Below are 27,997 nucleotides of genomic sequence, written 5' to 3' on the forward strand. Positions count from 1 at the left end.
TTTACTCTTGAGAGCAATAGCTCTTACTATCTTGATTCATGTAAATATCATCTTTTTAAACATAGCCTTTTAGAGGACTTAGGGCATGGCTCACATGGTAGAAAAGGCTCTGAGTTCAATCTCTAGTAACAGAAAAGGAAAAAAAAACACCAATCTTTATTTAGGACTGGGGATATGGCTCAAGTGGTAGAATAAGGCCCTAAATTCAATCTCCATTAGGGGATGGGAGGATAGAGTGGGAGTATAGCTTTTTAGGTGTTAGTTGTTACAAATTGGGGAAGGGATGTTTCATTTTGTTTGGTGCTAGAGATTGAACCAGGGCCTTGAATGTGTTCCACAGCTGAGCTATATCTCCACCCCTAATTTAATTTTAAATACAAAAAATTCTGACTTCATATATAATTTAAAATATCTTAGTTCCAGGTAAGGTTTAACTGTAATCAGATACATTCCATTGCTGTCTTATTAAAAATTCTGTGACTCAACCTCCAGTTTTGGTAATGAGAGGGTAGGTAGTTTCAATCAACCAAGTACATGTGCTCTGGTGATAGTGTGTCAGTTCGTGATGATCTCTGCATGTACACTGGTGATACCATTAAATTATAATGAAGCTGAAAATTTCCTATTTCCTAATAAAACACCTGGCAGAAAGAGCAAAAGGAAAGGTAACTGCAGGAGAAGAAAAGGAAGCACTCCAAGAAAATTCTCAGTTATGAGTTTGGAAAAGGCTTTTACTGACCTTAACAAGTTCCTTTAAAAGTTTGTTTCTGGCCAGGTGCCAGTGGCTTATACCTGTAATCCTGTAATCTCTCGGGAGAGAGATCAGGAGGATTGTGGTTTGAAGTCATCCCAGGCAAATAGTTCACAAAATCCTATCTCAAAAATACACAACTCAAAAAAGGGCTGGCAAAGTGGCTTAAATGGTAGAGCACCTACTTAACCACTGAGTTCAAACACCAGGACCACCAAAAAAAATAATAATAAAAGAGGAAAAAATTGGTTCTGAACTGATAAACAGATGCATTCAGGCATTTTAACATAATTTGACAAAGTGTCAATAGGGGCCATGCAGTTTTGTATCCTTTTTATATGTTTTAATGCATGGAGAGACAAAATGATGGAAAAATACCAAAGAGATAAAAGGTTAAGTGTGAAGATTAAATATTTTCAAGAGGAGATCTAAAAGGAAAGAGATATAATTCAATAGGAGCAAAAATTAGAAGAGATTATTTTTAAGAACGTTACAAAGTTGATGAAAGACATCAAGGAGTAAATTCAGTAAGCCTTTGAACTGCAGAGAATGACTGATGTGAAATATACCATGTGAGTAAATGTTAATGTTGTTGCTGGACCTTAAATACATATAGGCCTGCTTTGGGTTACTTTCTTAAAGCATTATTTCCATGGACATATATTAGATAAATACAGAATGTTATGTGCCAGTTGCAAACTGTTTTTTAAGTTTACCATAAAACCCCATCATTTGTGTCTTGACTAGGAGAGCTGTGAGTTGGGATACTGACCTTACATCTCAACAGGTGAAACAGTAAGACTGAAAGGAAAACTGTATTGAAGCAACCAAACCACATGCCACCTCCACTTGTCTCTAGTAATAGTGCATATGCTGTGTAAGTGGCAAAGAGGTCCGAGAAGCTATCCATGTGAATGGTGGCTTGACCTCCTCATAAGTTTAAAGATACTATACAGGCTGAATTTCCTATCCTGTATTCTTGTATTATTGACAAATAGTTGTGGGACACAGTGTGTTTTCATATCTATATGTACACACATGTAGGAATCACTGATGATTAATCAAACATAATATATGCATCACCTAATTTTCTTGAGAATATTTAAAATACGTTCTGTCAAAAATTATGAAATAACCAGAGTCACCATGTTATACAGTAGATCTCAAAAACTTGTTTCTCCTGTCTAACGGAAACTTTATACCCTTTGTCCAAACATCTCCCTTTCGCTTTACCCTTCCTAGCCTCTGGTAACCACCATTCTACTTTCTACTTCTGTGAGTTTGATCTTTTTAGATTATACATGAAAATGAGATCATATATGTTTCTTTCTGTGTATGGCCTATTTCACTTAGCTTAATATCCTCCAGGTTTATCCATGTTGTTGCAAAAGACAGAATTCTGTGCTTTTTATGCATATATAGTATTCGTGTGTGTGTGTGTGTATGAATGTGAGTATCTCACATTTTATTTACTTATCTATTGATGGATAACATAGGTTGATTCTGTATCTTGGTCTTATAAATAATGATGTGGTGAGCATAGAAATGCAGCTGTCTCTTCAATATACTAATTTTAGTTCCTTTGAATATGTACTCAAAAGTGAGATTGCCAGATCACATGGCAATTCTAGATTTAGATCTTTGAGGAACCTCTACCATATTGTTTTCCATGGTGTGTGTCATTTATATTCTCACCCATCATATTACAGGATTTTCTTTTCTTTACATCCTAGTCAATGCTTAACTTTCATAATTTTATTATATAAATTCTAACAGATGTGAGGTAGTATCTCGTTGTAGTTTTAATTTGCATGCCCATACGATTAATCATATTGGGCATTTTTTTCATGTATCTGTTGCCCATTTTAATGTTTCAAGTTGGGTTATTTACTTGCTTTTGAGTTGTTTTATGAGTGCTTGCAATGAAGCTTTTAACACATATTGCAAATATTCTCACAATTCCTAAATTGTTTTATCTGTTTCCTTTGTTATGCAGAAGCTATTTAGTTTGGTGCAATCCCATTTACCTATTTTTGCTTTTGTCTCCTGGGCTTTTGAGATCATATTCAGAAAATCATTGCCCAGACCAATATTGTGAAAGTTTTCCATCATAATTTCTTCTTGTGGTTTTACAATTTCAGACTTATATTTAAGTCTTTATTCTATTTTCAGTTCATTTCTGTATGTGATGTGATCCTTTGCATAAGACCATTTCATTCTTCTCCATGTGGATATCCAGTTTCCTGACACCATTCACTGAAGTGACTATCTTTTCCTCCAAAAGAGGAAATATTGTCACTTAGACTGATACCCAACTTCTCAGTGAAACAGAAGACACTGAAGTCACATATTCAGTGTGTAAAGTAAAATATTTACCAACCTAGAACTCTACATCTAGTGAAAGTCTCTCAAGACAAAGGTAAAATAAACACATTTTGAAATAAATAAATGAGAAGAACTTGCCATCATCTGACCTACACTAAAGAAAACTTTAAATGATCTTAAGGAAGAAGGAAAAAGAGCCCAGATTCAGATCATATGTTCATTGTTCTTGTTCTTGTACATAGTCTCGCTCAGTAGCTCATGCTGGCCTCAAACTTGCAGTCCTCATGCCTCATCCTCTTGTGTGAGTGTGTTCACCACCACTCACAGTCATCATAACTTTTGTTTTAATATTGCTATATTTAAGAACTAGAATGAGATAAAGGAGATGTTCTGTATCTATAAGTCCTCTGTGGCACAACCACTAGAATAAAATACAAAGTGTCACAAGTGTGCCAGTAAATTTCTTTATTTCAAAGTGATTGTGTTTTATGTATAGGAACACTGTTTTTGTTGCAGGTGCCTTCATCCTTTTTTCAACTCTGAACCTCACACATCATACGTACTTATCTAGTCACCAACCCCAACAAATAGCTGATGGTAAAAGGCAGTACTTATAAAAGGTACTTAAGACTCCCTAGATCATCAGAAGTGACCCAAAATGTATACTTATTCTATCCTCAGAAAAAGCATTTGATCATCCCAAGGGCAGCATTTCTTATTGTGACTTGAAATAGCAGGAAATATATTTAAAATTTCTGTAACTGTAGAGTGATAGTGGTCAGGATAACAATTTCCCTCCTTTAAAACCAAAACCAGCAACACTTGGCTTGAAAGCCTGTCATCTATCTTATCATCCATTTTATGCAAAGTTATTATATTCATACTAGGTGAAAGCACCTTTGTTTTTAGTCATATAACAGATTTATTCTGTGTTTATTTCTAATGAAAAAATCTTTCTGTGATATAATAAAACACTTACTCTGAAATATATAACTAAATTTTATGGTCTTAAGCAGATCTTCTTTTCTCTGTCTGATTTCTCATGATTCCCATACTTCAAAAATATGTGTTGAATGAAGTATACTGCTAATCTGCAAACTCCTTGAAAGAAGGCTTCATGGTGTTTTGAGTAAGATCATAGAGTCTGGAACTAGATGATCCAAATTTAAATCTCGGATTTTCTGCTTACTTGCTCTGTGACCTTGCTTCACATCTTCAACCACACTATGCATCAGTGTGCACATCAGTAAATTGCTGACTAGAATAGCAGTCTGCCTCTCAGGGTTGTCAGAACATTAAAATGAGGTAATGTATGTTAAATTTTAGAATGGTTTCTGGCACACAGTAAGAGCTATATAACTGTGTTACATAGTTGATAACATCATTTAAATTATTGTACACATATAATGCAAAATTAATACATAATTTTTGGAATGAATGATAGAACATTTCAGACATGGCCTTTATTCTGTTTGTTACATGATTAATGGTAATTAATATACATCAAAGCAATGGTGAAGTATAGAGAGGAGATTCTAATATTTAATAAGCTCACTTGAAACTCAGTGATAATAGCATGACTACATCATTTTAAGAAAACTAATTTTCCTGACACGAACCAGTACTTAATATGATTATTTCAAAATTACCATTTTCTCCATTGGGATATAATCACTAGCCTAACTTGCCTATTTTTTTTTTAAACAAGAATTGGCATTCATTGTCTGCTTAATATTTCCTTAAATAACATGTTCCTCCTTCCCTTACTCTGTCACATTTGTATTTTACATTTTTATTTTCATCAAAAAAGTCTTTTTCTAATTTACATAAGTTTTATCTAAAATGGGCGCTCTTTTCTGACTTCTTAGTAAGCTTTTTTTTTCTTTCTGTCTTTTTTCTGTATAAAGAAAGCATCAGATTGCACTAAACTAGCACATTGGAGAAGCCATATAGTACTGTAAGCCAGTCTTCTTCCATTAAAGTGCAGAAGAGAGCTATAATAAAGCTTACTTATACCAATGGGTCTTAATTCTGATTGCTCATTACAATCACTACTTGGGGATCTTTCAAAATTAATACCAGAACAATTGTAATTTTTAGACCCTTAGATACATATTTTAGGAAGGAAAAGAAGGGTAAAGATCTATATTTTGAAAAGCTCCTCAGGTCTCCTTGGGACATTATATGAACAGTCAAGTTTGGGAGCAGATGAATCATGCTACCACTGGGAACATTTTGCATTGTACATAATAACCAAGAGTCCTAAATAGTTCGCCAGCATCTGCTAGAGGGAATAATTGCAATTGTGAATATGTCATGTATTAGACTTCACTACATACACCGTTTCTGTCCCATTTCAGAGAGAAACAAAACCAAAAATACTCAGACATGGTCCCCTCCTTTTCCTTAATGAAAAAAGCATGGTGTCCTTGAAATATATTGACTTCCCATACTTACAAACCTATTTCTTTCCAAAATTCCTCAGTAAACACTTTAGTACACAGTAGAGGAGATTCATTCTTTCTTCCCCTTTCAGCTCTCTATCTCTTAGTCCTTTTATCTTTCCTCTCCTTTTTTTCTTTCCTCTAGCTGGATGGTTTAGAGCACTTTAGAAAATTTTCCTGACTGGAAGAGGTCCAATGTGAATGAACTCTTATCTGTCTTGGGAGTGGAAGGAAAGAAGATTCTGAGTATGGACCCTGACTTCCAGGAAGACTGTGGCTCCCTTCTGCCAAATGTCTTCTTCCATAGTGTCCAGACTAGAGAGGGGCCAAGAAAGTAGTAAAGGGAGGTGGAAAACTGAGGCAACCCTTTTAGTTTTATCACTAAGTAAATAACATGAAATGATAACTTTAATGAACACTACTGTGTAGACACTCTCAAGAAAACATTTGCTGCATTAGGTATTTTATGTTGTTAAAATGAGATAAAATATGATTTATGGAGTCTGCTAATGATATTTTAAATATTTCATTATCTTCATTTTTACATTTACTGGAATGGAATTTGACATGTTAGAATGGTTCTTTTATTTTTTTCCTCATAAATTTTTTAAAGTGTTTTACATATGCCAATTTTAAAATAGAATTGACACAAATCTTTAAACTATTTGTTTTTTTACCTTAATTCTGCCTTTTTTAAGGGAGGAAAATAAGTAATTTGAGAGGATATTCTAAATAATACCATTAAGCTACAGATAATTTTCATTACTACCCAACCATACTTAAAAACATTCAAAATATTTTGAGATCAGAAGGGATTTGAGTTTGGCTTGTAAGTGTTTATCTCTTCATAATGCCTGTCAGGTTTCCATCGTAGTAGTGGAAGTAAAGAAGATGAATATTAGATATAATTTCCCTTTATTTAAAAGTTTTTAATGAGTTGTACATAATGAAAAAAATGAATTTTTTCTAATTGAATGAAAATTTTTTAATAAAGACTGAAAGCAGAATTAACCAACCAAAAATACAATTTTTTGCCTACAAAATAGGTGGCAACATTAAGAGAAAACTGTTTCCTGCTCATTTAAACTTATATTCTGTTTCAGGAAAAGAAACATATTTTATGTATTTGTGTAAAACAAATGTATTTTACTTGTACAGTCTCACCTTGACTCCTATGTTCTCATGACACAACTATATTAATATGACATCAACCTAAGTTACTAACAGTGAACTATTAGGTCAGAACAAGTCCTTTGGAAGCTATTTCCCTCATTCCCTTAAGTGATGTGTCAGTTACTTTTTATAAATAAGCTTGAGATTTTTGGTTATTTGTATCAACATTTGCATTTTAATTAGTGTCTTAAAGTATACAAATTATCAGAAGAATCACAACAAAGCAAAATAATCAACTTTTTTTGTCAACCTAACAGAAACTTAAGTTCAGTATTTGGACCCTCTGAGTGCAGTTACATTATTCAAGAGACTTTTTTATTTTCACTGTATCATTTGTGCCTCTGAGTATTACATTTTCCCATACTACTACAGAAAATAAGGAATAGGAAAAATTGATTAGATTTTTGTTACTGGGTTTTTGGCAGTGCTTGGATTTGAACTCAGGGCCTCACATTTGCTAGGTAGACTCTCTGATGCTCTACCACTTGAGCTATACCCCCAGCCCATTTTTTGCTTTGGTTATTTTTCAGGTATGGTCTCATGTTTTTGCCCAGTGCAGGCCTCAGACTGCAGTCCTACCTATGGCCTCCTGTGTAGCTGGGATGACAGGCATGTACCACCACTCCCAGTTTGTTGTTGAAGACGGGGTCTCACCAACTTTTTGTCTGGGCTGCCCTGGAACCCTCATCCTCCCAGTATCTGCCTCCCAAGTACCTAGAATTACATGTGTGAGCCACTCTGTCCAGCTAGGAAAATTGATTTGTAATTCTACCACTTAAGTAGAACTGCAAATAATGTTTGGATATTTGTCCTCCCGGTTTTTGCATACATATTTAAAAATAGTTCAAAAGTGTAGGTATATTTTTTGTTCTATCTTTTTATATCAAACTATAGCATATTCTCACTTTACTTCATAATATCAGTAACAAGTTTTATATATACAAATGGCCCTTAATTTATAATCTGACTTGTAGTTCTTCAACTTTATGATGTTGCGAGATATATGCATTCGCTCAGCACCGTACATCAAATTTTGACCTTTGATTTTTATTGTTCTAGGGCTAGCAGTAGTAACATGATACTCTTTCTTGTGATGTTGGACAGAGCACAGAGCCACTGTTGAGAGTCAGTCTGTCATCATGAGAGTAAACAACTCATACTCTACAGTGTATTTTGTTAGTAAATTGTGATGTTTGATAGATTAAGTGTATTAACTACACCTGGTTTTGTAGACAGGGTCTTGCTGTGTAGCTTCGGCTAACCTTGAACTCAAGATCCTCCTGCCTCAGCCTTCTGAGTGCTGGGATTACAGGAGTGCATCACCTTGCCCAGGTTAAAGGAGTTTCTCTCTTTTTTTTGGAGGGAGAGAGGAGGAGTTAGGGTCTCACTGTCTAGCCATTTCCTGCTTCAGCCTCCCAGGTGCTAGGATTATAGGCATTTGCCATAACACCTGGCTTTAAATTTCCAATTTCTGTTAACCATACCAGTGTTGGTTATAGGGGAAGAAGAGGGCAAAGTGAGATAAATTTATCTGTATATATTTATATTTGCATCCTATTCAGGCTTTTGGGTCAGATCTCTGGGAATAAACCCAGTTCTGTCACTAGACCAGCCTGGAGTACATAACAGCCTTGTCTCAAAAATAAATAAATACCTAAAAGAGTTGTTAGGAAGTGAGATCATACATATGAAACACATCCATATAGTGAGTTTTCAATAAATGGTACTACTATAGGTAGTAATGTATGAAAATGGGAAATTAATGTTTTAACAGCTGTGCTGTCCTTATCCTGCTTCGTGTTTTATATAAGATACTCAGATCTATTCCAGATGCTTCTAGCCAGAAGGAACAGCATATGCAAAGGCTTAGGAATAAGAAAAGTTCAGTGTGTTTGAAAGTTGCTAAGATGAGACTGGCTGGTGAGAGATGAAGCTAGAAATAGACTAAGGAGAGAGACTTTTAATAATTCTAGGCTTTGTTTCAACCTTATCTCTGTAACTGAAGAACTTTAAGCAGAGTGATTGATACCAGTTTTTGATTTGTGACTTCAATTTTTAAGAAACATGAGCAGTGCTAGGAGGAGTACATTGAATAGAAGGCAATAGAAGAGGACTGCCAGCAGTTTTACTTTGGTATAAGAATTTGAGAGATTTGTTCAAAGTTAAATTGACAAGATCCACTGTCTCAGATGATGACTTTGGTTTATAACATGTATTTAGGCTATCATATCGTTTTGAGAAAATAGTCCCTTCATTATAAGATAATATCCCCCTTTATCCCACTGAAACCCTTTTTTCTTAAATCTTTTTTTCTCTGAAATCAATATGTCTAGAAACTTTCTTTTGGTTCATATACACATAAATTTTTCTCAGTCTTTTTACTTTTAATCTGTCTATATGTTTCCTTTTAAAGTGGGTTTCTTATAAACAGCATATAAACAGGTCTTGCTCTTTTACCCATTTTGATCATTTCTACCTTTTAACTGTTGTATGATTTTTGATATTGTTGGATTAAAATATTGTACCTTTATACCGCTGCCTAATTTTTCCATTTATTCCACTTTTTAAAATTAAAGTGAGCATTCTTTTATGATTTTTAATCACTATTGAATTATTATTTATACTTTCCTTTAAAATTTCTTTTTGTAACTGTCCTGGAGTTTATAGAATGTCTGCTTACACAATCTGCATCTTTCTTGAAATAACATGATACTGATTCAAGGATAGTTTAAAAACCTTATAACATGTAGGAGTTTCTAGTTCCTTCATGCTGTCTGTCTTTTGTGCTTGTATTATCATGTGTTTTACATATGCCATAACACAGTATAATGTTACTTTTTGCTTTAAAAATTTATCTTCTAGAGTAATTAAAATTTTTTGAATGGATGTTATTTTATTTCCCATGCTCTTCATTTCTTCATTCCTTCCACATAATAGCTAACTTCAAACATTTCTTGTAGAGTAAATCTGCTGACAGTGAATTCCACTGTTTTTTGTTTTCTGAGAATATCTTTCATTTTTGAAAGATTTTTGCTGGGGTATTTTTTTCTTCAGTACTTTAATGATGTTACATTCTTTTCATGCTTGCATAATTTCTCATGAGACATCTGCTGCAACTGTATTCTTACTCCTTGGTAAGGCAGTGTGTCCTTTTTTCCCTTTGTCCTTGTTTTTCAGCAGCTTCTATGTATGTTGGGATGTGAGTTTTTAAGATACTTTCTCTGCTTGTTCTCTGGAATACTTGAATATGGGTTTGAGATCTGTAACTAGTTTTGAAAAATCTCAGTCATTAGTTCTTTAAATATTTTTCTGCCTCATTCTCATTTCTGGAATTCAAAACATATGGGTATGTTTGCCATTTAATACTGTCACTCAACTCTTGGATGCCTATTCTGTTTTGTTTTACAGTTTTTTTATTCTTTTCTATGTGTCTTAGATTGGATAATTTCTGTTCTCTTGTTTGTAGGTTCATTTAGCTTTTCCTCAATTCTGTCATGCCTACTGACAATACTATCAAAAGCATTATTTAACTTTTATATTATGTTTTTGATGTCTAGTTTTTGTTTGATCCTTTCCCATAGTTTAAATCTTTTTCCTGCAATTACCTATCTTGTCTTACACATTTTCTTCCTTTTCCATAAGACCTTGAACCATATTAATCATAATTGTTTCATATAGTTCTAACGTCTGTGCCATATCTGAGTCTGTTTTAATGATTATTTTGTTTCCTTGAATTCTTTTTCCCTGGCATTTTGTTCAAAGCTGGACATACTGTATAGGAAAGTAAATAATGAGGTATTTTTAATTTTTTTGGTAGTACTGGGATTTGAACTAAGAGCCTTGTGTTTAGTAGGCAAGTGCTCTATCATTTGAACCACTCCTGTAGTCCTTTTTACTTTTAGGTCATTTTTCAGATAGGGTCTCATGATTTTTTTTACCTGGGCTGACCTCAGACTGTGATCCTCCTACCTATGCTTCCCATGTAGCTGAGATTATAGGCGTCAAGATGGGGTCTGACTTTTTGCCTGGCCTGGCCTCGATCTTCTCAATCTCTACTTCCAGAGTAGCTGGTATTATAAGCATGAGCCACTGAGCCCAGCCTATATATTGCTAAACCTTTTAATTGAGCGTGTTTTCTTCTGCTAGATCTTGAATGTGAGATTGTGTTAATCAAGTCATGATTTAGGTTGTTTTGCACTTGGTTGCCTTTATGGCTACCTTTAGTGTTTCTCATGTTTTAATTTTCTCCAGTAGATGATTTTTTTATTTAGAATGTTCATTGATTTGCTAGAGTGTTTCTTTCAATGTGTTCTGTTTGCTAGGTTTTAGGTCTACCCTTTGCACTGTTTCCCAAAAAGAATTTGTCCTTTGCAGCAGTTCTGATAAATTTTGTGTGTGTGTGTGTGTGTGTGTGTACATATATATATATATATATATATATATATATATATATATATATATAATTTTTTTTAGTTCTCAGTGCTTGTTATGTGGTAGGAAAGGTTAGAAGAGGAGAAGTATTTTTCTCTATTGTTTTAATAAGAATATAATCCTCAGTCTCTTTCAGTTCTGTTGATGTGGATGTCACTGAACCAGGCGCCTTTTGCCTGCCACACAGTATGCCAATCACTGAAATGATAAGATTTGCAAAGAGGGTTTATTCACTAGGCAGCCAAGTATCAGAAGATGAGAGACACAAATCTCAAATCTAACTCAACAGAGGTAGGGTTTAGAAGCATTTATGAGAAACAGAGTGGTTTGAAGCATGCAGAAAGGTGATCACTGATGTGTATATGTACAAACATCATGGCTTTTCATAGGACACATGTTCAGGAAATGGCGGCATTAGCATAACTGGAAGGTGGAGTTTTCAGCCTTCTGATGTCAAAAGGTCACCCATGGGACACTTACTTAGGCCCAAGTGAAGTGTCAGTGGTTTCAGCCACCTGGAGATAGACAAAAGGGGACTCCAAGTGCCTGAAAAAACAGCACAGGCAGCAATCACTGCCATGACCCATGTGTCAAGAGTTATCAGTAACAGAGCTAATGAGAGTATAGGTTTTAGCTATATGACCTCTACAGTTGATAAAAGCAAGTAACGAAAGGCAGGTGAAACTAGAGGCTTTATTCAAGTTTTCCCTCCATCTCATGAACTTCACAATATTTTCTGCCATTCTTCCAGATGAAATGATAGACCTAGCATATGTTCGTTCCCTCCACCAAAGATGATGTTTTCTGTTTTTCTTTTCCAGCTGCAGTAGGTTTGCACCAGTGCCCTCAGGCTAAAATTTTTCCACTCCACCCACACTGCCCCTACAGACTGATCTTGTTCTGTAGAGAACATAGCATAAGGGCTTCAGAGTGGTTGGCAGTAGTTGCTGTTGGCTTTCTCTAACCAACATCAAATGAGATTTCTCTGTTCCCAGGTAGGGATCATAGAAGAAAACCTGCAGGAGGGTATAACTCCCTTACTTTAATGTCTGCAGCCCCAGGGGCTTCATACTTAGCCTTTAGCATCTCCTTAAACATTTTTACTAAATCTTTCTACTGTCTTACTTAACTGTTTCTGTGCCAGATAAGCAAATGCTTAGGTACTATTTCTGTCTACAGTTGCCCGACTCAATTTCAGGTTTGTTTTGCCTATGATCTCTGTTTCCCAAGTGGTCAAAAGAATAACATGTATTTGCATTTGCCCAACTTTTTTCTTTTTTTTTTTTTAAGCAGTGAATAATGGCTTGTTTATTTTATCATTTTTACATTTACTCACATGTATTGAGCTTTTTTTCTTGCTGTAAAGTAAGAACATTGCCTTTGTAGCCCTCATCATCTCTAAGCTGAGCCTTCTAGTTTTTAACACCCATCTTCTACAGATGGAATATAAAGGTTTTTCAGTAATCACTTAATTATCTTAAACTCAGCTTCTTGCTTTTTAAATTTATGGATTGCTCAGCATATTTCTGAGCACCATTGAGCAGACATTTTACTGCTAAAAAATAGCATTTTAGGAATGATTACCTGTTTCAAAAAAGTTTAATACATATAAGAAAAATTAAAGGCTTTTTTTCTATCTTATTTTTTTCTAAACTTTGCATCTGCTGCCGGTTCTTTAACCCTCTCTCATACTGCCACTTTAATACTGCTACCTGTATTGCCCCCATTCCACATGAAATTGTTCAATCTAGTGACAAAAGTAATCACATTTATAAAAGACAGTTTTGTTTCTGAATTCATAGTAACAATGAAATCATCTTTACTTTAATATGAAATTTAGTTTCTAATAAACTTTTATTACAAACATAGCCAGAGAGAGGTATTTTAAAAATATGGGACAATATTTAGGCTATCCAAAAGCTGTAATTTGGCATGATCTTAACTCTTATTCATTCTCAAATGATGAATGTTTCTGTGATAATTCACCTGACTTCTTATACAACTGACAGGTGTGAAGACATATTTAAGCTAGTTTGGCATTCTACTTATGATAAACCAAGGGAGTTAATATAGAAATTCAAACAATATAGGCTATTGTAATGATTTACTATCACTTAAAAAACATTAAATTTTAAAATTTTGATTAAGCACAGTTCTCAGATTGAGTTTTTGTTTTATTTTGTTTTTTATCTTTGTGCCTCTAATCTTATTGTGTACTGTGCCCAGATACCCTTTCCTGCACATTTTTTGGTTGCATCTGATAATTCCATTTGGCTGGAAACTTTGTATCTACAGTGCTAAGCTTTGCAGCCACATAAATATTTGTGTTTATTGGTAGATGACTACCAGTAGATTGACCCTTTGTCCATTGTAGAAATCATTTATAACACATTTCTAATGGGATGTGTTTCAGACTTTTTGAACACTTAGTGGTAGTGAAATCCTACTTCATCATTCATCAGGTGGTCTGTTAGGTTTTTTTCAATAAATTTACATCTTACATAGTCCTAAAAAAATAGTTATAATCTTTTCTTTCCAACACCTCATAAACTTTATATACTTCATAATGTATAAAGTTCCACAGCTGTGCTCCATATGTAGTAAAATTCAACATGTTCAAAATTGTTCTTATTAATCCACTCTACCTCAGTTTTACTTGAATCCTTCAATGGCATAATATCTCTTAAATGTACATAAAAGAGTTCAAAATCATATTCTACAAATTATGCTAGTTTGTTTATTTGATTGTCATGGGCTAGTTTAAAATATGAGAATGGGAAGATGAAAGAAAACAGATGACAAAACTTCTGTTATTTGTATGTAAACTATACTAGAATAGTATATAATAATTTTTTTTTTTGGTGGGTCTGGGGTTTGAGCCCAGGGTTTCATGTTTACAAGGCAGACATTCTACTGCTTGAGGCACACCTCCATTCCAATTTTCTGTGGTTACTTTGAAGATGGGATCTTGGGAACTATTTGCCCCAGCTGGCCTTGAACCTAGATCCTCCTAATCTCAGCCTTCCAAGTATGTAGGACTACAGACCTGAGCCACTGGCACCTGTCCCATTCTCACAGATTTTCATTTGTGAAGTTAATTTTCCATTCAGTTGCCTTGAGTGCTTATGTAATTCAGATTCCAGTACTGGGTATAGTGTCTTTTTAAATCAAAAATACAGACTGTGAAGGTGTTTTTTAAAAAAAATAAAATAAGCTTTACATGCAGTTGTTCTCATTATACTCAAAAGCTTCCTGAGGTTAAATTAACTCTTTATGTTTTTCTTTATATTGTTCTTCTCTGGGTCTTATATATAATTTGGTAAGTAGGTACTCTATTTTTTTTTTAAGTAATGAGTATTTCTTCCCCATATCCCTCTCAACAAGCCCTCTACCCAAAAGCAGAAAAATGCAAATTTTTCTTCCTTGTGTGTTCAGTATCATATACAGTTTTCAACATCTGTCAAAAGTATGGTCTGCTGATTACTTCCTTCAGAATCACTGATTTTATGTGTATAATTGAAATTTCTAGACCCTAAACTTACTAAATCAGAATTTCTAAAGGTAAGACCCAGGCAGTTCCTTCTGTTGTTGTCATGGGATACATAATTTTATTGTTTCATGTTATTAAACTGCCAGTTATTATATACAAGAAGCAAAGATACTTTCTCTGTCACATTTAATGCTGTACCTGCTTTTCGAAAATTACAGATAACAATAGTGTTCCCCACCAAGGGAAAAAAAATGCCAACATATTTCCAACAATGAGTTCCACTGATGTTCCTTTTATAAGAACCAAAGCATGCAGGCTCTCCATGGTCTGTTGGTCACTTTGCAAGATGTTGTAGAGACCAAACTGGGGCTGGCAAGGTGACTTAAGTCACCTTGAGTGCCTGCCTAGCAGGGCAGGACCTGAGTTCAAACCCCAGTACCACCAATTAAAAAAAAAAAAAAAAAGAAGAAACCAAACCCAAGAAAGATACTGGAAAATTAGCTGGAATTCTTATTGTCTCCTCAGTAGCAAAGCAGAACATTCTGGTACTGCTTAGAGTAAATCAGAATCTTAAAGCTGGAGTCAAAAGATCTGTTTCCCAAAAGGCAGAACATAGTGATATTTAATCAGCCAAATTCAACTAAACTTTTACCAGGTTATTATACAGAGTGGAACTCACCCAAATGAAAGAAATGCATAGATCAAGATATTGGGGAGTTAGAGATAAGGCACCTGGAACCTCCAGGCCCTCTGGATGCACTACCTTCCCAGCACCTCTATTTCTTCACCAACTCAGAAGCTCTGGAAGCTCTATTTTTAACAAGCTCCTTTGTTAGAGTCTATAACAAAATAGCTGATATAACCAACTTGAAAAAAAATTTATTTACGCTCAGTTTTGAAGGTTTCATTTCCTGCTGGGTTGGCCACATTGCATCCAGGCCTGTGGCAAGACAGAACCTAATGGTGGGACCACATGGCAGAGGAGGCTGCTCACCTCATGGCAGCTGAGAAGCAAAGAGACAAAAGAGAAGAGACTGGATTCCCACCATTACCTTCAAGGATATAGCCTCTACAACCTAACATCTTCCCACAAGGTCCCACATCCCCAAGTTTCCACCGCCTCTGATAAAACCACACGGGGGACCCATCCTTTTACACATGGGATCTTTGGAAGACACTTTAGACTGAAATTATAGTACTCTCCATGGGAACATAAACCAAGAAATAAAAAAAATGTGATTAATAAAAAAATCAGTTTTATTCAGGTGCTGAATCCATTTGAAATCAGGCACACAAGCTCAACTAGACTAAACCAACGTTTGACAAAAAGGTAGCAGGCTTGGTTTTTATGAAATTCAGTGATTGGAAACTGACACATTTAAGAGTGGTCATTCCATTGAAATATCCAGCTCAAGAGGACAAAACTGGTCATTTTGGTGTTTCTCAAACCCTGTAAAATATTGTTTGATTTCATAAAATTACTTCCTCACGCATAGTCAGTACATGACATATCTATGTAGTAATTTACCCTGTCAGTAAAATTTTTATATTTTGAAAAAGAATTTTTGCTCCCTTTTTAATAATCTCCAGCCACTTCGATTTTTGAAATTACTCTTTTTTTTTTCTTACAGTACTGGGGTTTGAACTTAGGACCTTGTATTTGCTAGGCAGGCTCTCTACCATTTGAACCATGCCCCCAGATCTTCATTTTGGATTTCTATGTTGTCAGGAATTATGTGTTTTATTCAGCTCTCTGTCACACTGACGAAACACCTGAGATAATTATAAAGAGGTTGATTTGGCTCACAGTTTTAGAGGTTGTAGTACATGATCAGACTAACCAGTTGTTTTGGGCCTCTTGTGGCCATGCCAGATGGCAATGGAGGCAGCATATGGTGAAGCAGAACTGCTCACTTAATAACCAGGAAGTAAAAAAGAAAAGTAGGAAGGGGCCAGAGTCTCACTGTCCCTTCAAGAGAATACTTCCCAGTGACCTAAGTAGCCACCACCACCTCTCCAAGGTTCTACCACCCCCCAGTAGTGCTACCCTGTGATCCAAGTCTGTAGAAGACAATCAAGATCCAAAGTATAGTGATACGTAAAAAAGTGCTATGAAATACCAGTTTCATTCTAATGATCAGATAGCAATAATGCTTTCTTTGAAATAGCTCCTACCTTTGTCTTTTTAAATTCCTGCCTTTTGTCTTACCATTTCTTTTCCTTTCCCTTTCTCCCCTCAGATTACTTCCAACTGCTTTATGTCTCATTAGCCTCTTTATTCACCCCTCTCAAATATCCTTCATCCTTGTAGAGTCAAATATTGCTTATTACCATCATTGACTCCCAAATCACTCAGAAAAGTTTCTTGCAAATTCAGCATTTGTATATAAACTAGCTTGTCTAGAGGAAAATTTGATAAACATATTACCTGAACTTAACTATTTCACTTCAGATGCCTTTATCTAGTTTTAAAATTGTATTTTACCCCCACAATTAAATAATCGTCTTTTAAAAAACTCAGTACCAATTATAGGAAAAGATTATTCAAAGATTAGCTCAAATTTCAATTTCACTAGTAAAACTTACCAGAAACCCAGCCTTTATAATAAGTATAATAGCAGATGTGATTTTTACATACCTTTTCTTTCTCTACTGTTCTTAATTTGTCCATTCCTCTTACCTCGTGTGTTTGCACTTAGGCATCATGCCTAAACTATTACATACAGTCAAGGTTTTAAGTAGTCTGACCAAATGCTACTTGTCCATCTTGATTTCTGTTTTCTAGCACAGATCATCTCCATTAAGAAAGTTTTTTTGTTTGTTTTGCAGTACTGGAGATTTAACTCCATCTTGCTAGGAAAGCACTCTACCACTTGAACAATGGCCCCAGTCCTTTTGCTTTTAATTTGCTTTTCAAATAGGGTCTCTTGCTTTTGCTTGGATCATCCTTGGACTTCAGTCCTCCTACCTCTGCCTCCCCAGTGTCTGAGATTACAGGTGTGCACCATTACCCTGCCTCTAATAAGAAAGTTTTTTCATTATTCATATAATTCCCATTCCTACTTCTATAGTTACAGTGATGATGTTACTCAGAATATGTCTTCATTGTCTTGTCTTCTAACTTACACTTGCTTAAATTCTGTCATCCTTCCCCAACCCAGTCACTAATTTTCTGTATCTCCTTGGTTTCTGATTCTTATAGCTGCTGATGTGTTTATAGAATATATTTTACCAGCTGCCATTCAGATACTCTCTAATTGTTGTACTTCATTAGCATTGCCCCATTTTTACATTTGTCACTTCCACTTTCAGAGCAAAAATACAAACCATCAGCTAGCAGAGTAAAAGCTGCTTAGTTTTGTAGGAAAGAGTAAAGTTAAGATAAAATTTAAATCTTCTTAACCTGGAGAGCCTACTTTACTTTTTTAATCATTTATGTAAGATGATAAATATGCTGAGTAGCATGATACACTAGATTGATAGTAATAATACAGCCATTACTTGAGGTAACTGGCTTTGAATTGTAAAGATATGTAGACTCATAGTGGTTTTGGTGAATATTTTTAGATTTTTTTTTTTAGCAGTACAGGGATTTGAACTCAGGGCCCCACACTTGAGCCATTCTGCCTGCCCTCATAGTGTTTTTAATAAGAATAGCTACCACTTTTTTTTTAATCTACAATTCACCAGTTACTTTTTGTAAGGTGCTGTATAGGAGAGTAAATGTCTTACCCATTGCCAAGTTTGTTGTTGAAACCCTTGTAACAAAGAGATTGATGAGAGAAAAACGTGCAGATTTATTTAATCTAACATAGAAGACTTCAGAAGTGAAGACCTAAAGAAATAGGGAAACTTGTATATTTTTTGCTCAAGATTATTGAATAGGTGAATAGTCATAGACAAGTGTAATTTAAGGACAAAGGGTATAATATAATGGTAGTAAACTAGGGGGAACATAGCAAGACCAGGTGTATGGTGGTCTTGTGATCTGCTTCAGACAAAGGTCAGATTGTACTTTTATGGTCTGCTTCAGGGGCAAACGGCAGAAGGTCAGAGAGACCTCCTTGATTCTGCTATTGCCTTTGATGCCAAGGTGCCATATTTTGGGGTAGTATGCCCTAAACCCCATCCTTGCTCTGGTGTGTCTTTGAAGATCTATAAAGACTATCAAGTACTTAAGACTGTATTTTCTAGTTAAAGAAATCAGGTCTTTAAAAGGATTAAGCAGTTCTGTGACAAAACCAAAATGTAGATCCAGGTTTGTTAGCCTTAAATTGATTTGTTAATTTCTGTTGTGTTACATGGTGTTCCTAAAATAGTACAGAATTCTAGAGTAGATTTATCAGAGTAGTCTAGAGGAAATTTTCAAATAGCACCCTTAGAAATGGAGTTTTATGCTCAGAAGTTCTTCTCAGTATTCATCAGCAGCACTGTCATTTTTTTTCTTGTCAGATACGTCATTGTAAGTACATTATTTTCAAACTTTTTTCAAAATACCATGCAGGGACAATAGATTTTGACTTATGATGCAAGTTGAAGTGACTGAGATAATATTTGAGTGCTGTGTAGCAAGTACAATTAAGTACAACTTAATTGTAAGAGACAGGATGAATGTATGTCTTTTTTTTATCTCAGTCCTTTTTCTTTCATACATGTTGTTTACAGCATTTTCTCCCTGACTGAAAATCACTTTGACTTTATATGCTAAATATTCCTTTTTAATGGTTCTTTTTCTGTTATCTAAATCCTGAGATTTTAATTTAGCTTATTTGAATTTATGAACATGTATTTAAATGAGAATTCTATGCAGTTAAGAAATTGGAATATAAATGCTTGGGTAGCAAAAGTCATCTTAATAGTGAAATACACCAAAAATGGAAGCTGCAGGAACCAACCATGTGGACAAATAAAAACTCCTTTTGTCTACAGATGGCAGCAATCCTACATTAACATGGAGGTCTCTGTCTGACTTAGGACAGCTGGCTAAGTCAGATCGTTCCCCTCCATACACTTGTAAAACTCACTGTAAATACTGCTTCCCTTACCATTTTCTTCATTGTATCTACTGGCTAAGTGTACTGGATTACTATAAAAATGGACTACCAAGTAAGGTTATTTCTCCATCATTTTAACTGTCTTTTGAGGTATTTTATGACTTTCAGATACAGATATTACTGTTTGCTTGTTTGTTTATAGAACCTATATAGCCAGGAAATTGTTTTTTAGGCTGGGGGCATGGCTCAAGTGGTAGAGCTTGTGCTGGCAAGTGCCAGGTCCTGAGTTCAAACCCCAATAGCACCAAAATTTAAAAATAAAAAAAAAAAAAGGAATGAACGATTATTTTTCTAAGAAGACACATTGACTTAATTACTCCATGGTTATCAGTAAAGGTCAACCTCAGACAGAGCAAATTAGAGGTAGCTTCCTTGAAGTTTTGTTTTAGGAAAGGATTTCGTTTTAGGTGTTTTGAGCCTTAAAATTATCAGTATTGCACTGGGTGTGCTATATCAGTAAACCCCAGCAGGTTTTTTCTGTAATTATGTGAAGATCTTTCATTGTAGTTTTGAAGTCTCCATATTTCTTACCCTGATCGCTTTGCATAAACAGTTGCTGAGAGAGTAGCCATGTTTCTAGATCCTTCAGAATTACGTAGTCTAATCTACTCTTCATTTTAATAAACTATTTTGAGATTTCCTCCCATTGTATATATTTTTGTTTGTTTCTTTGCATAATAAATTCAATTTTAGATCCAAGAGGCTTCACTAAAATTGCCTATGCTAAAAATCAGTAATATAAATATTATATGGGTATAATTTAGAGGAAAAGAAATGCCTATGTTCAAAATAATCTCAATTTCTGTCTATAAATGTATTTCAGAGATGTCTCTGTCACTTTCTAGAACATCTCAACCATGGCCAAGAATGTGTTTTTCCTTGTTTCTTAACCTTTGCAGTACCCTTTCTTTTTGGATACCATGCCCTCAGTTTATGTAACTGGATGTATATATTTCTACCCTTCCTGCCAGATTATATATGCCCCTCTTAGCTATCTCTTCCACAAACTCCTCTAAAATCTGGTAGATAAAATTTACTCAAACCAGATATGTGAATATAGGAACCAATGATCTTCATATATAATAAGTCAGAGCTGATGATGTTAATCATTGGTGAACTTACTTAAAAGTAAAAAGCAAGTGAGTATTTTGTACACTCTACCAATGTTGGTAGTATAGTGGTGAGCATAGCAGCCTTCCAATGCCATTAATTATTTAATCTGCTTTGCTATTTTAGATTTAGTGAGAGCTTCAGACTTTGACCCTCAAAATATAAACTTTAAATCTCATGATAACATAAGATGGATATTTATTACATTTTTACTGTTACATTTAATGATTAACTATAACTGTAACTACCTTTATGACCAAGGAATAATTTATGCTAAAATCAAGGACAGTCAAGTTTGTTTTATGACAGGTGGGTACCTGTGCTTTTTAAAACTTTTAACATCCACTCCTGAGAACAGCTTGCGTTATGCATACTGTAATTTTATTTTTTTTTTCTTTTATTATTCATATGTGCATACAAGGCTTGGGTCATTTCTCCCCCCCTGCCCCCACCCCCTCCCTTACCACCCACTCCGCCCCCTCCTTCTCTCCCCCACCCCCTCAATACCCAGCAAAAACTATTTTGCCCTTATTTCTAATTTTGTTGTAGAGAGAGTATAAACAATAATAGGAAGGAACAAGAGTTTTTGCTGATTGAGATAAGAATAGCTATACAGGAAGTTGACTCATTAATTTCCTGTGCGTGTGTGTTACCTTCTAGGTTAATTCTTTTTGATCTAACCTTTTCTCTAGTTCCTGGTCCCCTTTTCCTATTGGCCTCAGTTGCTTTTAAGGTATCTGCTTTAGTTTCTCTGCATTAAGGGCAACAAATGCCAGCTAATTCTTTAGGTGTCTTACCTATCCTCACCCCTCCCTTGTGTGCTCTCACTTTTATCATGTGCTCAAAGTCCAATCCCATTGTGTTTGCCCTTGATCTAATGTCCACATATGAGGGAGAACATACGATATTTGGTCTTTTGGGCCAGGCTAACCTCACTCAGAATGATGTTCTCCAATTCCATCCATTTACCAGCGAATGATAACATTTCGTTCTTCTTCATGGCTGCATAAAATTCCACTGTGTATAGATACCACATTTTCTTAATCCATTTGTCAGTGGTGGGGCATCTTGGCTGTTTCCATAACTTGGCTATTGTGAATAGTGCCGCAATAAACATGGGTGTGCAGGTGCCTCTGGAGTAACCTGTGTCACGGTCTTTTGGGTATATCCCGAAGAGTGTGCATACTGTAATTTTAAACACAAGACCTTTGAGTACCATAAAAAGATTAAGTCAACAGACATGGGGATGCAGCTCAGTAGTACAGCACTTGGCCTACTGCACTGAAAAAAAAAAAAAGAGATAAAACAGCAGACCATGAATTTTGACTATTTTGGAATCTTTGAGTAAATTTTTGAAGTATTAAATTAGTATTTAAAAATGCTAAAACATATGTAAGACTTGGGTTACATGACAAGGGGAGAACATATACTGGAGGTGCAGAGTTAGATAGAAAACCCAAAACATAAAAGCATTTGATGTCCTCAGTCCAGAGGAATTAATACAGAAATCTTAAAGCGACAGAGGTTAACACATGAAGGGGATCAGGAACCAGTGTAAAGATCAGTTAGAGCTCAATCAACCTGGGTTGTAACACATTTATACATGAAAGCAATGCTAGGAATCTCTCTGTATAAGCTGTCCTTATCTCAACTAGCAAAAATGCTGTGTCTTATTATTGCTTATTTCTACTCTTCAGCAGAACTGGAGAAAAGTGCAGAACAGGTTTCTGCCTGGAAGTAAGGGGGGGAGGAGGGGAAAGGGTGGGGGCAGGGGCAGGAGGGAGAAATGACCCAGTGTATGCACATGTGAATAAATGAATAATAAAAAAAATAATAAATAAATACTAAAACATCTTAGAAGAAGGCCCATGAAGAAATTGTACTCACTAGACCAACCTGTATGTGTATATGTGGCCATTTTTCCCAGATAGGGCTATTTTTACCTAAATTTTTTAATGCTGGTTTTTCATATTTATTTAGTAGGGGTAGAATCTAATGGTAAATTTTAGTGGGCTGGTATTTTGTGTTTATGTTTATGATTACATTAGGGTACTTTAAGATTTCAAATTCATATGCCTTCATTGCTTCCGTCCAGTTAGTTACTACCCTTTTTTAAATCTGGTCATAATGCATAGGAAACACCTGATGGCAGCATCAGTTTGCCATAAAAAATCTGACTCGCCTTGTCTTAGAATGATTATTAAAAAAAAAAAAAAGCTTCAGTATAAAAGGTTTATTCAGAAATATCTTAATTATAATGCTCAAAATTTGGGAAATTATAGATATGATAAGCCAACAAACTTAGAAGTCTTTTTGATTAGCAGTGTAAATCACTTGCTCACATTATTTAGGTTTGTTATAAGAGAAGCTATTAGCTTGAATGGCCTGAAAAAAATTGAAGTGTAATAAAGATAATGTATTTTATTAAAACAAGGGTCCATTCTCTCAAGCAAAGACTGTAACTGTATTGTTCTGTTCATAATCATCTTTCCAGTTTAGAATTAGAAGGACCCCATATCATCCTAAGCAGGGATACCTAAATGAAAGGATGGGATTAGAGTTTAATAGAATGATCTTGAAAGTGTCCCATTGTGATAAAGAAACTCCAATCTCTCAGATCTGAAATAGGGATTAGGGGTTTAAGGGTGGGGCATGTGACCTGGCATAAGTGTACATAATAACTGTGCAATACTTCCTACCACCTTGGTTCTGTGGCCGAGCCCTTTCTTCTTGCAATACCACTTTAAATCCTACTTATAGGAAAATATATAGGGAATCTAGGTGCATGAGATTTAAAATGTCCATATGTACTACATGAGACCTAAGGCTCTCCTATACATAATGAATGCTTACCTAATACCCCTTTCACCTTCCATTCTGATTTGGTTTAGGATGGGGCATAGGCATGTGACAAGCTTGGTTTGTTCAGTATGATACAAACCAAAGCTCATTTATTGTCTGTCTTGCAAACACAATTCAAACAACTTTGGTGCTTTATAGAGTGCAGGGAGGGATAACTAGAACATGTTAGCTGAAATTAGAGCTAGATCTCTTATTGATAGATTATAGTTTGTGTTCATTCTTTCTTAGATATATTTACACATACATTTGCCCAGTCAATTCTGAAAAACCACATACTTGAAGAAGATCAGGGACAAAAAGAAACTATCAGACTTATAAATGGCATTTATTTAAAAACTTCTGAAGGCCATCTTGGATCCTTTGTTTAAATATCTATGTTCAGGCTCTCACGTGTTGTCCATATTAAGTGTCAACACTCCAGTCATATGTGGGGACTCTCCTAATGAATCAAACCCAGGGAATAGAAATTTGATTTTTTTTAATTAAAAAAATTATCTACTGTAATGTTTTAAGAAAAGAATGATTCTGTATATCAGAAAATTGGTGCAAAAGGATGAAGCATCAAAATGTCAAAACTTTGAGCATATTCTCTTTTGTAGCTAACTCAGAGGGTACCATGTGATACTACATAAGCCTTTGAGATGGTATGAAGGAAATGAAAAGTGATGAAATTGGACAATTAACAGAGCATTGATCAAAGAATAACTGTTAAGAATCTTTGCCTATTATATCTGTATCTCTTAAGAGAAAGGAAGAGTATGTTTATAAGACCACTCTAAGTCATGTATGGAAAGAAGAGTTGAAAGGACAAATTCATTTGAAAGTATTCTGTGGCTATAGAATCTAGAGTGAAAATCATAGTTGATTACAGAGTCTGTGAGTTCCTGCATGAGAAGAAGCCATTTTAATTTTAAGGGTGCAAATAGACTACAAATACTGACATCCTTCTATCCCACTTACCCCAAAGAGAGAGAGAAAAGTGAGCAGAAGCCCATACTTTATATATAATCTCCTGATGTGAAAAGAGCTTAAAATGTGTATCATCTTTTATATTCAATAACACAAAATTTTCACTCCTTTTATCTGTTATCTAGCACTGAGAAAACAAGACATCTGTGTTCACAAAAAAATAAAAATAAAATGCCTTTGTCCAACTGGGACAAGAGGCTCAATTGAGAGAATATTGCAGAATTAACAGGTATAATGTAAATTGTGAGTTGTTCTTGTTTGAAGCCTAGTTTACCTGAAGTTTATATTTACTTTTTCCTTTATGTTTATTTGAGGAAGGTTATGAAATTGAGCCATCTTCCTCACTGTTTTATATCCTCTAGTGAACTGTATTTGTAGACACCATGTGTTGTACTTAGTGATTTACTATTTCCTTTTGTCCAGATACTGTCCAAAAGGCCGAAAGGAAGTTTTAACTTAGTGGACACATTAAGAAAATTTGGGGAGAGCATATTGTGAGTGTGTTGACCACAGTCTTTCAGCCTAGTTCGGGAGGGAGCAATGTTGACATGGGGGCAACGGAGGTAGACCACATGCTTTGTGGACAACCTTGGAATTAAAGTGACAGAGGAGCTCCTATTCTAGTTGTCTCACCAGGCCCTTCCAGTAATAAAGGTGAAAATTCTATAAGATAATTATGGTAAACCAAAGCCATTTGTGGATTTCAAATATGAAGTATCTATTCCTTACGCAATTAATCATACTTTTTGGGAGGCCCATCAAAATTCGGTTTCAGTCAGGAAGTAGTCATGCCTTACAAGATGTCAGTTTATCATATCCCCAGCATCAGGTTGGAAATTCAAGCCCTACTCCATGTCTCTTACCAGCAGATATGAAAAGATAACTCTTCACAGATAATTCAATGATTTTCTCTTCACCAGAAAATTATCAGAGACAAGCAGTGATGGACAATATTTTGAGGCAGATGTCCTATGGTTTGAAATTTGGTTCTCCACATGTGGGTCAGTCAGGATTTTCAGCATCAGTTCAGTGACATTATCATAACTTTAACCAGACTTCTAGTTCCCAGTGGTGACAAGATATGCCATCATCACAGCATAAAGTCATAATTCTCATCCGTATCTAGCAGATAGACATTGTACCCAACAGGTTATACTGATCATGATTCTGACCATCATTACAGAAGAAACAGAAATGATTTCTTCTATGAAGATAGGACTCATGATAGCTGGAGACATAACTATAATAATGGAAGAGACAACAGTAGGGGTGGAAAATGGTGCTCATCTCAACCCTAATAAGAATTACATGATATTGTTTTATAGGGCTATTTTAGGCCCTATAACTTTTTAACTTTTTAAAACCCATAACTACATTTTCATGCAGAAATGAGAAGAATTGTTCCATATTTATTAAAAACCTTTCACTCAGGGTTTTATGAAGAGGAAAGGGTTTTACGCAAAAAAAAAAAAAAAAAGTGCCAAATGCCACAATTCTAATCATTTTAGTTTATTTAGGGAGGATGAATTGTATAGATTGTATTATAAAGCAAATATTTTAATTATCTGTTACCTTTTTGTATTGCAAGAAATACCATAATCATTTTAGTGTATATGATAGAAAACATCCAAGTTGATAGTCTAAAATGGCTATCTATATTTTGTTAACAAGAAAATATAACTTTTCAGTGATTTGGGGTTTTTTAAATGATTTTCGTGTGTATGGGACTGGGGTTTGAACTCAGGGCTTCATGCTTGTTTGTAAAACAGGTACTCTGCTGTTTGAGACATACTTCCAGCCCTCAGTGATTAATTTTAACATTTTATTTGGGAAAGCTTACTGGCTATGTTTAAGGAGAAATTGTATTGCTTAACTTACAGAATTTAACATAAGTTCTGTGACATGCTCTTGAGTTTTAGACTGAACATACAAGTTAATCTACATATACTATTTCATTCTAAAATTTTAAATAAATAATGTTTGATATATGACTGATCACTCAGGAAGTGAAATATTTCTACATGTATCTTTTTACATGTATTGGGTTGAGGGCATATAGCTCAAGTGGCAGAGCCCCTGCCTAGCAATCACAAAGCTGAGTTCAAACCCCAGTACCACCAAAACAAAAAATAGAGTGTTAATGTAAATTCCCTTTTTCAGGAAGAACACAAAATATCAATGTGTAGTCAGATAAAATGTTTTAATGAAAGTATTATTTGGGGGGGGAGAAGATTCATGAAGCCTTTACCTGCTACACATATCATCCAAACTAGAAATTTTAACATTTTCAAAGTGCCCAGTACATGTGTACAAGGACATATATTTTATTATGGAGATTGTACAGGTAACTTTTTTGTGTGAACATTGGGAAGAATTTAATGTTAACATTTTCTGATTTTAAAAATTATAAATGGTGCTTTGTAAAACTTTTTTGTATCAAGATACTTTCATTGCAGAATTGTTCATAAAAATTCATTCCTTGAGAAATTTGTATCCTTTTTAATACTATCCACAGCATTTGTACTGCTTTGCTTTTGAATATACTAAAAACATAAAAAGGGGGGGGAAGAAAATTGGGGGCTTATAGAACAAACTGTTGAAGACAACACTTTACATCCAAGATCTGCAGTTCTTGCTTTATAAGACAAATGTGAGTGGTATTAAAATATACTTTACATTCTCACTTACTTCAAAGCAGGACTCAAACTTAAAAATCATATGTCTAGGCTTTCTTGGTTTTTGGTTTTTTTATTTTCCACCAATAAAATCTTCCTTAGTTTTAAAACACAGGACATAAAGTTGTTTGGAAGAAAATGTTCATGAATTTTTTGAGGTCCTCATTGACAAGTGTGCTTTTAAAAAATCTAAGGGTGGAGGATCATTTATTCCTATGTCTTAGCATAGTAGTATGGTTAAGAGTGCTGGAGCCAGGTTTGCTTTCTGTTGCCATCAGTCAGACATTAGCTGTGAGGCACCTGGCAAAATGTTTTTAACCTTTATCTCAATTTCCTCTTTTTTGAAATTAGAACAGTAGTATCTTCCACATGATGTTATGAAATAAAACTAGAAAATACATGGACGGTGTTGGGAAAATAGATGACACAAGATAAATGATCAATAAATAATGTTGTATTTATCATCTTTAACATAATGGGATGATGGTGCTTATTTTTAATGTATCAAATATTAATTGCATAATATAAGAATATACTCTGCATTTGTGTAACTTACAACCTAGTAAATACAAATATTTATAAATAACTATGTGCAGGCCTAAATGAAAGAAATCCTTATATTAACTCTAGAGGAGAAAGATTACTTCTAACTTGGAAAATTATGGAAGGCTTCAGACAAAGGGGAGGGAAGTGTTTAGGCAGAAGACTGTAAA

At 34.8% G+C, this 27,997-nt stretch overlaps 1 protein-coding gene, 1 non-coding gene and 1 pseudogene across 7 annotated transcripts in view; all 3 read left to right on the plus strand.

Annotated features, from left to right (window-relative positions):
- Positions 1 to 27,997, plus strand: part of Cop1 (COP1 E3 ubiquitin ligase) — a 197,551-nt gene that overhangs the window by 160,360 nt on the left and 9,194 nt on the right. The window lies entirely within an intron of this gene.
- On the plus strand, positions 19,488 to 19,626 carry LOC141414530 (small Cajal body-specific RNA 3). Its single transcript, XR_012439546.1, has one exon.
- Positions 22,549 to 26,345, plus strand: LOC109686423 (RNA-binding protein 7 pseudogene; annotated as a pseudogene).

This window comes from Castor canadensis, chromosome 11, assembly GCF_047511655.1.
Source record: "Castor canadensis chromosome 11, mCasCan1.hap1v2, whole genome shotgun sequence".
Classification (NCBI taxonomy): Eukaryota; Metazoa; Chordata; class Mammalia; order Rodentia; family Castoridae; genus Castor; species Castor canadensis.